The sequence below is a fragment of the Equus asinus genome, chromosome 16, assembly GCF_041296235.1.
Source record: "Equus asinus isolate D_3611 breed Donkey chromosome 16, EquAss-T2T_v2, whole genome shotgun sequence".
In the NCBI taxonomy this organism is placed as follows: domain Eukaryota; kingdom Metazoa; phylum Chordata; class Mammalia; order Perissodactyla; family Equidae; genus Equus; species Equus asinus.
The window spans coordinates 12,537,250-12,548,507 of NC_091805.1; positions in this window are offsets into that span (position 1 = coordinate 12,537,250).

Consider the following 11,258-nt stretch of genomic DNA (forward strand, 5'->3'; position numbering starts at 1 on the left):
GATTTCAAAGCTAGTTTAAGAAAAGCTCTTGAAAATTTGTGAATAGTGATTTACCATTAAAAGCTAAAAAGATTTTCAATGATAGCTTACTCTGATGACTGTTATCTCGCAAAAAGACGGAAAAACTAAGGCTCAGAAAGTTAAGTGATTTCCCCAAGGTCATCACACAGCTAAAAATCGAAGGGGCTAAAACTGAAATACAAGTCAGCAGACTCCATCTGCAAGAGATTTCACTTCAGCATTCTGGCTTTCTAAGAAGCAAAGACTTGAGGAAAATGGAGAGAACCAGAAATGAAATGTGTGACAACAGCCAGTAGGAATCAATTGTTCACATAAACAGATCGGTGACTATGATGAGGGAAATGAGATGCAATATCCTCTAAAAGGAAAGCATAATACAGACTTACTCCAAAAGACGTGATTAAACAGAAGACAATTAAAATACAATGTTAGCCTTTAAAATTTAAAAAACATATAGAAAGTATTGTGATGAGATCATCTGATACTTTACCAATTCAAAGCCCAACCAGTGGACAGAAATCAATATAGAATTGCAGGGTTGAGCTGGTTGTATTTCTGTCAGTCTCCTTAACTGATGGGAATTTTCTGAGAACAAGGACCACCCATGTCCTATTCTTCTCTGTAAGCCCAGCACCCAGTACATTGTAGGTGCTTAATGAATTAAACACATAAAGATGTACACAGCTTTCTTTCAATAATCATTGACACTCATTTTGAGAGCATCTTCCTTTTATACAGATGTAACTGCAAAATATTTTTTTTAGAAAAATGCATCTAGTTATTCCTCTAATCCCAGGTTTTATATAATTTATATAACTATGAACTAAATATGTAGGAAAAAGCATTAGAACTTAAAGAAGCACATAGAAAAATGGTGTAGAACTCCAGATTGACCAAATCAGGCTTGTTATTTTTTCCATTAAATAGTCTAAGCAGATTAATTGGAACCAGACGTGAAGATTCATAAGGTTTGCTTTCTCGTAACATCAGTTATTAAAAAAGAAATTTATAGGTCATATTTCAGAACATCTAAATTAACAATTTAAGGAAAATGTAGATCTTGATAAATAACTTTTTAGAAGTATATGTAGCTAGAAATGTTATGAGACTGGTTCCCTTTTTACAACCCCATTTATCTCACAGTAACAGGTACTGAATTCCAACTGTCTTGCATAAATGATGTGAATTAGCTATATCACCAAGGATACATTTTGTTTAGAAATTAGATACACCAGTTTCTTTAGGAAAATTTGGTTTTCCTAAAGAAACAGAGACTACGCATCCCTAAGCAGTTATCTAATGCCCACACTTTTAAGCACAGCATCTGCAATAAAAGCAGTGTGTCCAGGTAACAACTGAAAGGATGTGATGACCTGTTTTTGACAGATTTCAATCAAAGGAAAGTTCTTTGTCAACTGAAGGATACTGATTTCCAGCAATGAATGTCATAAGCTTATTAACCCAAGAGTCAAGGCTGATATTTCCTGGGGTATAACTAAAATATCATGTGCAATTATAATTTCCAGGTCTTTACACCGGGGTACACATGCTGAGTGTAAACAAAACAGGTCAATGTATCAACAGGAGTGTTGTGTTCTAGAAAAGATATTTGAAAACATACAGCCAGTATTCACTTTTTCAAGTCAATTCCGTCTCGTAGTTATGCCACTATTAGATATATATATACTTAGCCATCAAATATACATCCTTGAATATTGTTTGAGCTGTCACAAATAATCCTACTTTTAAAGAACTCAGAAGTGGGCAACATTGCCTCTTAGCTTTTCATAACACGGTGTAAAATCTTTATGAGTGGCCTCAGGATGAAAAAAAAAAACACCACTTTAGTTAGGCTCAATGCTTAAGTTCATCTGTATGTGTTACATTGAATATATATTTGATACAGTCACATTACCATGTTATTCTACTTTATTATTTTTTAAACCAGTTGTTACACCCTTGGGAATAATGTCAAAAATACGAATTTCTAAATTTAATATATATAATGAAGAAACATAAATAGTCAGAACTATACATTAACTCCCAACAGCCACATTTAAATGCGTGTGTGTGTGTAGCAGTTGTTTATTTCGATCATTACTTGATTTTAATTTAATTGTTTTGTTTCCAAATATTTTCTTTTTCAACATCTTTACTATTTTAATATTGTGCCTCCTATCCAACATTTAGCTAAACTGCCGTTGACCTGGGCAAATGTGTTTCTGATGTCTGTCAGCAAGCATAAAAGCATAATTTCATTAAAGTGTATTATATATGCTCAGGACTGAGAGAACATTACAAAATGAAGAAGTTTGGCTAAAGTTCAACTGGGCATCAAATAGCATTGGCAAGAATTTTCTCAAACAGATGGTGTAAAATCTTGCTAACACAATAGTGGGTGCTTAACACAGGAACAATATCAGAAACAGATGTGCTGCAAATGACCAAAGTACCAAACAGAAACAATAAACACGGGATATACATTAAAACGATGCCCTTGCCAACCGAAAAGAAAAAAGACTGAACAAACGCATTTCCTTGTCAAATAAGAAATGCTACTGATATTTTTCCAGACCAAGGTTGGCATACAAATATTTTCCGTTTGGTTTCCTCTTACGCATTGGTATTAAACCTCTATCAGGGTGGCCAAAATTAAGAATATAAATTCTTTTACGCACGTCAAAAAAAACCCTAGTCATACAAAAAGAAAAGTCCATGATTTAACATAAGAAATTGAGGGGATCTCTGGACTCCTATCCATTATTTGGCACTGAAAATATTCTCATCAGCCCAGCAAAATCTCTTCCTCTCCCTCTCTCTCTCTCTCTCTCTCTCTCTCTCACACACACACACACACACACAAACACACCCCTTTTCCAAGAGCTCTAGACAAGGGCCTGGTAATTACAAGTATTTGCCCAAGCATTGCACAACAGTATTAAAAGTACCAAGAGCCAAGCGACTATGGCTGGCACAGAAACCAAGGCCAAGTAGAAGAAACTCGAATCCCTGGGGAGGCCCTGGCTGAGGCTGTAACCCTGCCCCTCGGGAGCGCAGTTCCGGCCCGCCGCCCCCGGGGCCCAGCCGTGCGCGGCCGCGGCTGCCCGCGTGGATGCCTCGCTGGAAGGACGCTCGCTCCTCGCGGGGCCGCATCACTAACTCAGCAGCTCGGCACGCGCCGCTCCGGCCTGCTCCGGCCTTGCCCCAGGCCCTGTTCCCAGCTGGCTTTCTGGCTTTCCCCCTTCTTGCAACAGCTTTCTGTGAGGTACCGGATGTGCCTTCTGGGCCTTCTGAAGGGTTGAGCAAGAATTACCTACCTACGGACAGACAGATACGGCTGAGGGGAAGAAGGGCCCGGGCCTTGGGTCTCCTCCAGGCGCTGACTTTCTCAGAAAGGAAAAGTCTTAACATCCTCTGGAAGCCAAATCTGATTCCAGGAGACGGAGGTTCCGCATTTGAGACCCAAGCCTCCGCCCTCGGGTCGCCCACGGAAAAGGGCGCGAGGAGCGCGCCGGTGGGACCCTACAGGGCGACGAGCCTGCCTCAGAGCCGGGCCTGGGGTAGGCGTTCGGGCCACCCTCCTCCCCGCCTTCTCCCCGAGTGTGGACTAGTGATGAGGTGGGGGTTTCACGCAGGGCCCCCCCTCCCCCAGCTTTCAGACGAGAGCACACTTCCGGGGTGCTGCGCCCACCCGCCGCGGCGCCTCCCGGGGTGCATCGCGCGGGGACGCTCCCGGCCTGCCCCGGGGCCGCGCCGGCGGGGCCGAAGTCAAGGGGGCCGCAGAACAGGGGCCTGAAGGCCACCAGGGCCTCCGGGGCTCAAGGCTGCTCTCGGGAGGTCGCCTCCGAAGGCGGGCGCCGGCGGGAGGGCCTCGGCTCCCACAGGAGGCGGCCTGGGGGTTACCAAGGAAATGCAACAATATTTACGAGCAGCCGGCGCTGAGAAAGTGTGCGCCCAGCACGCGATCTACACCCCCCCACCTCCCCCGACAGTTTCCTAATCCCTCTAGCCCGGCCTCCCCGTGGGCTCCCCACGTGCGCCTAAGCCCTACACAACTGACCACCGGCGCGATCAGGTCCTTCAAGCTTCCAGGCTACCCCTGCTCCCCCTCCCCCCTCCAACTCCCAAGGGAATCCGGGCTTCTGGGACTCCAGGAAAAAGGGAGGAGCTTCATGTCCAACCAGCAGGAGGGGGCACTTGGCTTCACATCCTCCTGCACAGTTCACAGTATATCCTATATATCTAGCACAATGGTTAAAACCTTGGAATGGGTTTGCATCTAGACTGTCGCTAATTCGCCCTAAGAACTTGGGCCTCCTCTCTGAGCTGTAGGTTCCCCATCTGTGAATTGGGCATAATGATAGCTACCTCATAGATGATTGTGAGGAATATACCGTGACAACATATGTGAACTGTGGGGGATGCTAAACAATAAATGGTGTTTCTTACAAAAGGATAGCTACATATGTACGTATACACTTCTAAAAATAGAAAGGTTTTTTTAGGAGGAAAAAAGATATCTCACGGGGCTGGGGGGAAGAATCTGGAATTATGGCTTAGTTTACTAACTGCCTATTGTTTTCCACCCTGACCTTTAAAAAGCACATTTACATGGACTGACCCAGATAGTTTTTAATGCGAGAGACTTTTCCCACTATACCCCTAGAATAAATTATTGAAGCAAGGCAAAAGTATTTTGAAAGGAGGAGGAGGAAGAAGTCTTGAAAAAAACATTGTATGTATTCAAAGTTTCACAAGAAACTGCTGCCTATTGTTTCTGTTGATTTTGAAACTCAAAAGCAATAATAAACGCAAACTATAAAGCACTGAGCCGGGTCAAGGCGTTATACCTGAAAGGTGGTGCAACCTGAAGGCACCCTTTTAAAAATCGCCCCTCTGAGTCCCTCCAGGGGCAGCTATGCAAAGGAAATGAGGGGGATTCGACACTTTTTAAAACGATTTTTGCCAAGTTTGTATGCCTGCAGCAACAGTGGCTGAGTTTGCAAACTTTCTTGGTGAGTCTGCCTAGAGATTGGAGTCTTCATAATAAAGCTCTAGTGCTTTCCCCCTTGGTGTCAGGGTAAATTCAACACCATGGGGGCTGGTGCAACCATCCAAGGTCAAGAGACCTCTTCCAGCCCTTTTCCAGGACTCTGGGGCCTTAGTCCCTGAGTCCCACGGCTACTGTTCCTGCTCCCAACCGGCTGGGATGATTAGAGACTGGGCCGAGCCACCGAGGCATCCAGGACACAGGATTACGACCTGGCGCAGAGCAGGGATCTGTCCTGTTCAAGACTCCATCTACCACCCGCGCGTCTCTTCCGTGGTCTTTTGCCGTTTTGCAGTATGCATACAGGGGTGCATCTCCATTCCAGGCCAGGGAGGCCTGAGAACACCAGCATGTGGCTCCGAGTCTTGGCGGTTCCCATCCTGACTCTCCACCCTAGGCCCCATTCTTGCCACGGGGCAAGCCAAAACTTATATCAGCTTTTGTGCCGGCCAACACACACAGCATTTCCATGTGTGCAGTCAGAGTGGGTAATAGAGGCTTTCCCAGGCTTCTGAGGTCCAACACGTTCCTACTCCGATTCCCGATCCGGTAGCCACCTCCTCCACAACTGAGGCTCAGACCCGATGGTCTCTTAGGCACCCAGAGTAGGTTTCCAATTTAATTGCAAACACAGGTCTGAAAGACTCTCCAGAGGGGCGGAAATGAACCATTGGGCCTGATGATCCATGGGAGGTTACAAGTCCCTGGCACTAGCAGGAAAGTGGAGCCCGGGAATTCCCTCAATTTAAGTTGTCAGAATCTCCGTGCCTTTCCTTGCCTCGGTCTTCTAGGGATTAAAAGATTCAGCTCCTGGGCAAGAAAGTGCCAATGTGAAGAAGTAGGAAGCTAGAATTAAGAATACAGAGAAAGACACGAAACCCTCTATACCTGCCAGTACATTCTTTCTTTCATTCAAAAAGCCATCCTTTATTGTCGGGTGCCAGGCACATGGTTCCCGTCTCCAAGATGCTAGAAGCCTAGAGCTGAGGAATGATCTGTTGGGGGCGGCTTTATTCACTTGTTTCTGTCGGTAAAACTATTTCTAAGGACTTCTCCCGAGTGGTGATAGTGAGGCGAGATGATCTTTGCGCAGCCTGAGCCGGGCACTGCGGTCTCTGAAGACTCCACGTAGCGACCCGAACTATGGTCGAAGGCGAAAGCAAAGTTCCAGAAGTAAGCCCCCGCCTTTGAATTGAAGGAGGTACAGAGAGCGGTGGTCATTTGTTCTATCCAGGTTTTGATCACTCCCTGATGATTAGTCATGGGATTCTGCAATGTGCAAAGAAAAGGAGAAAGATTTTACCGCCGATTAAATGCTCGACTACTTTTTCCCCTTTGCTGCTGCTTTATGTGACAACTCCAAACCATTGTATGCTATTTAACCTCAGCACAGCGAGAGTAGAGGTGAGAAGGGGGCGCTCTTTCCCACCGGATACCAGAATCCCCGCAGCTGCCAGCAGCTTGCCGCTTGGCCGGAAGCCGGCCCGGGCCAGGGGCTGTGGCTGGACCAGCTGCGCTAGAGCCTAAACCCAAGTCAACAAAGACTATGTAAAGAACCATCTCAAGTTGGGGCATACGAATCCATTAAGTGAAAGGGTCCGTTTCTGAACTCACTGCAAAGAGGACAACATAGCAATATAGCGGAATAGTTAAAAGGCAGGCCTTTAAAAAAGAAAGCAAGCAAGCCGGGCCTGGCATCCGGGTTCGAATTCCGACCCAGCCTCCTAAGGTGGCCTCACGTAGGTTACAAGTAGGGTTACGGGCCTCAGCGCCAGTGGGACGTTTGACGAGTAATAAGCAACAGCTATGATTACTGCTACTTTCACAATATTCAGAAGTTTGCACAAACTGACAGAAGTCAGACTGCCAAGCATTTAAACAATCCAAAATAAACCAGTGACAAAAGGAGAGGAAAAGTTGTTCATTGTGCGTCCTTGGGCCGAGACGCCCTAGTAGAAGTGGCTGCCAGCTGAGAGCTCTTCTCCAGAGCCTCTGCAGACCTGAGAGGCTCCTCCGGAGCCGGCCACCGGATCTGGTGAACTCCTGGAAATGGCCAACTGGAAGCGAGGTTGGTGCTGAGGAGCATCGGCCTTTCCCCTTCACCTGGGGAATGAGGCCTTTGGTGACGCCCCTGCACCCAGGGCTCTCTAGGGCAGAGAAAGAGAGCACCGGAGGAGAGGAAGAAAGTTGCATTCATTGAGAACCTACTGTGTATGGGTGAAGACATTTCAACATAACTGCTGTCATCTCCATTTTAAGGGTGAGAAAACCGAAGTATTAAGTTGTTAAATTGCTCAAAAATCCATTACAGGTTTGATTAACTTCAAATCCTGTACTCTTCCTATAATAACACGTTGTCTGGCTCTTAAACTCTGAGCTCCCGAGAAGGAAGGCAGTCAGGCAAGGAGGAAGGCAAGGGAAGGAGGAAAGGAGGAGGGAGAGGGGGAGGAGAGGAAAGAAAGGAAGAAAACACTGCCACAGTTCCGAGAACCAGTCTCCTGTAGCAGAAATCCATATAGAAAGTTATTTAACTCTAAAAATATACGGCTCAAGATTATTCCTCGGACTTTTTTTTTTTAAGTATCATTTTACAAGACACATCGGATAAGCTACGACGAGACGTGCAAGTGTTGCCTGGGAGAAACGCCTAACACCGAGGTTGTGGGCAGGACGGTGCGGGCTTGTGTGGGGCGCTCTCACACTGCCTGACAACCGGAGCTGCGTGTTCCCTTATCAAAACCGGATCGAAGCCTGCGAATAGGAGGCTCACACAGCTCCTTGTCACCGCCACCCCTCCCCACGCCACCCACGAGACAGCGTCAGGCGCCCATGTTTTTGCACTCAGATCAAGTTTGGCTTTCCTGTCTCCCTGGCCCGGTTTGAGTTCGGCTCTCAGGGGTCCCTAGGGAACAGAAGAGTGGAGGAGGGGAAGCCTGTGGGTCTTGGGTTTCCGTCCTCTTTCTAGATTAGCGAGCTCCGGGCTGGATCCGCCCCAGGCGCCTAGGATGTGTAGGAAAACACCGGGCAGGGGAGAATGGGGTTAGAGAGCTGTTGGGATTTTCGGTATTTTTCTCTCCACCTCCTAGTTTGATTTTTACAGAGCAGTGTGGGCAGAGGTTTGTAAAAGCAGGTTAGAATCAGGTTTCCGCTGTTCCTACCGTGTTGCTCACTCTGAACTATAAAATGCATATAAAATCAGCAGCTCCAAACCACAAGCGTGCTTAAGGCGAGATTGTCGGCTTGGAAATGTCACAATGAGTAAATGGTGTAGTGGACTTTTGCGCTTGGCACAGTAGCGTTTAGCCCAGGAGCGTCCCAGACTGCCCCCTGCCTAATTTCGGGCTCTAAACGGCTCCTAACTCTCTCTCCCGTCACCCGCCCTACCAGGCGAGAAAAGCTTCCCCTCTCCTTCTGAGCCGCCCGGGCCAGTTCATTCGCGCTCTGGGGGACGAGCGCGCCGACTGAAAAAACGCCGCATCCACATGTACAACTCTCTCGGGCGCAGAACTCGGTTTTCAATTGTTGTTCTAGCACCGCTGGAGACAACTGGCCCCAGCGGGAGCACCCGACTGCCGTCAGCAAAACAGAGGCCGCGAGACCGAATCCCCAAGGCCGGGGACGCGCGCCGGTGCCCAACCGGCTCTCCCGCGCCCGGCCGAGCACGCTGGCCTCGCCGGGAGCCCCGCGAGCCTCGGCCTCGGCCTGCAGGGAGGGAGAGACCAGGGTGTTCAAGACCGAGGCCCTCGCCACCTTTGGACGGCCTCCACTGGCGTGAATAAAGGCACCCCTCCCTTTCCCTCGGAAAGTGGGTGACAAGGTCAAAGAAGGAGCCTGGGACCGGTAAAGTCCCAAGGTGAGCCAGTTTCCCGCTCCGCCATCTCTGAGGGGTGACGCGGCTTCTGAGTTGCTCAAGTTTGTGGGAAAAACCGCTGGAAGCTATCTCCTTCAGTCCCTTTCCAGAGCAGTATTAATAATGGTTAGACGGCGTGGGCAAAAGTCGAAGGACACCCTCTCCTACCCGAGAGCCCAGGGTGACCCGCGCAGTTTCAGAGCGCTCTGGGCTGAGCTTCACTTTCACGGGTAAAGAGGTCGCCACGAGAATCAGCCAGAGCCGCGCCTACTCGCCGGCGCGGAGCGCGGAGGTCTCCCGCACCTCCACCCGCCGACAGTCGGCCGGCAGGCCCGGCGCGCGTGCTGCGGGCGGTCAGCGAGGGGCGTCGGCCCGGGAAAGCGCGGGGCCCCGAGGGCTGCTGCTGGCCCTGCGCCTGCGGGCGCGGGAGTCCTGCACGCGTCTAGTTTGCTCAAGCTTTCGTCCAGGCCCCAGCTGTGCCTCGCCCAGGCCTCCACCCGTCTGACCTGCGCGCGTCCTCGAAGGCGGGTGGGAGGGCTGGGAGCCCGAGCCGAAGCAAGATTTCGGAGATTGCCGGAGTGCCGCGGAAACTCCAGGTTAAGTTCCCTCAAACATGTGGTTACACACTGCGAGGAGCTCAGAGGCAAAGGGCTCAATAGTCAAGTTGGTGGGGACTTTCCCTACTTAAAGTAATAATTTGCTAATTCGGATCTATTGCTTTTAAATATCGAGTTCCAGAGACCTCTGTCAATGCGGGCTTAATTTCATCCCACTGATGAAGGATGTTTATAAACGGCTCCTGTGGTGCAAGCCGAGTGTGAAAATATCAGTTTTATGCCTTTTGATAAGAATTACCGAGGTGGAAGGCTTATTAGGCGATTACAAATTTCGCAGCTGCTCGCAGCCCAATTAGGCAGCTCTTCGCGGTGAGTGGAAACTGTGGGGGTCAGGGAGCGTTGGTGTTCCTGCTCTCCAGCCTCAGACCTCCAATCGAGGCCTGGCTCTACGGGACCCAGACCCCTTCCCGGACCCCCTCGGGCTTAGGGAGACACACCCAGCGCCTCTCAACTCTCTGGGCGCGGCGCAGCCCAGGACGGGACGCACTCCCAAGACACTCCGGCTTTCTTTCCCCGCCTTTGCTGAGAGCCCTGCCGTCCTGGGGTGTTGGTTGTGCCCCCGGGTGGGCCTGCGGTCTCTGATTTTCACTTGAGAGTGGCCATCTAGAAATTTCAAGTTAGTAGGTAGTATTCGCCCCAAGGCGAGCGATTCCTCCCCCACCTGCAGACACACAAGATGATGCTTTTTGGTCTGTCCTCGTTCGACCAAAATTGCTCTCAATTGGATTTTTGGCTAAAAGCCCTCATTACGAAGACAAAAGGAGTCCTGATTTTTAGCACAAGCACCTAACATAGAAAGAGGTACTCTACAAAACAGCAGGCGAACTTTTTCTTTGCCGGAGCCAAGGAGGAGCGGGGGTAAGAGGTGTGATGAGAGCTCCAAGAAGCCGGGCCACTGTGCAAGAGCAACCCCTCGGTGTGCTTGCCCCGACAAGGGGTCAGGAGGTCAGTGGGTCCAGGACAGGCAGGATGCTCAGCCCCGACATTCATAGCAAATACCTGCACATCCCCCTCCTCCCACCTCCACACACGACCCCCAGCCCACGGCTTACACCACCCGGGACGCAGAAACACACTCACCGCCCGGAGGCCTACAGAGCAAGCCTGGGTGCGGGCAAAGACACCGCGGGAAAGGTCCGCGCGCGGCCGGCCCCGGGAGTAAAGCGCACGCCAGCCAGACCAGGCTTTTAGGTCTTCTCGTGTCTGACGACCATTCTTCTTCCCCAAGCCTAGAGCCTCTAAAAATGAATCATTTCCTCCACTTATGCAGAGATAGGAGCTCTTAGATCAAGATTAGTATTTTGAAAACCTGATTGAGAGCCGCCTGATTAGGCGAGGGTGGGTGGAAAGACCGCATAAACGCCCGCGCCCCCGCCCTACTTCCCAAAACAGCTCCAGCGCTCTCGGGATCTCCAAATGACCCGCGCGATTAATTCTCCCGGATAGTAGCCAAACAGTACCCCAGATTCATTTTGCAGATCCTAACAAATAGAAACTGTAACTAAATCTCCGAACTGTATCTTTATTTTTAATTCCACTTTCAATCCTTTTCTACACAACGGTCGGATAGAGCCAACGTTCTGCTCGACTCTCTTTCCATTCCGAAGAACCATCTCGAGACCGATGCTATTTCATGGAAAATGCATTATGAGGGATTTTTCCCAAAATACTAATTTTTACCCCTGATGAAAAACACAAGTCTGTCTGTTCTCCACGCACA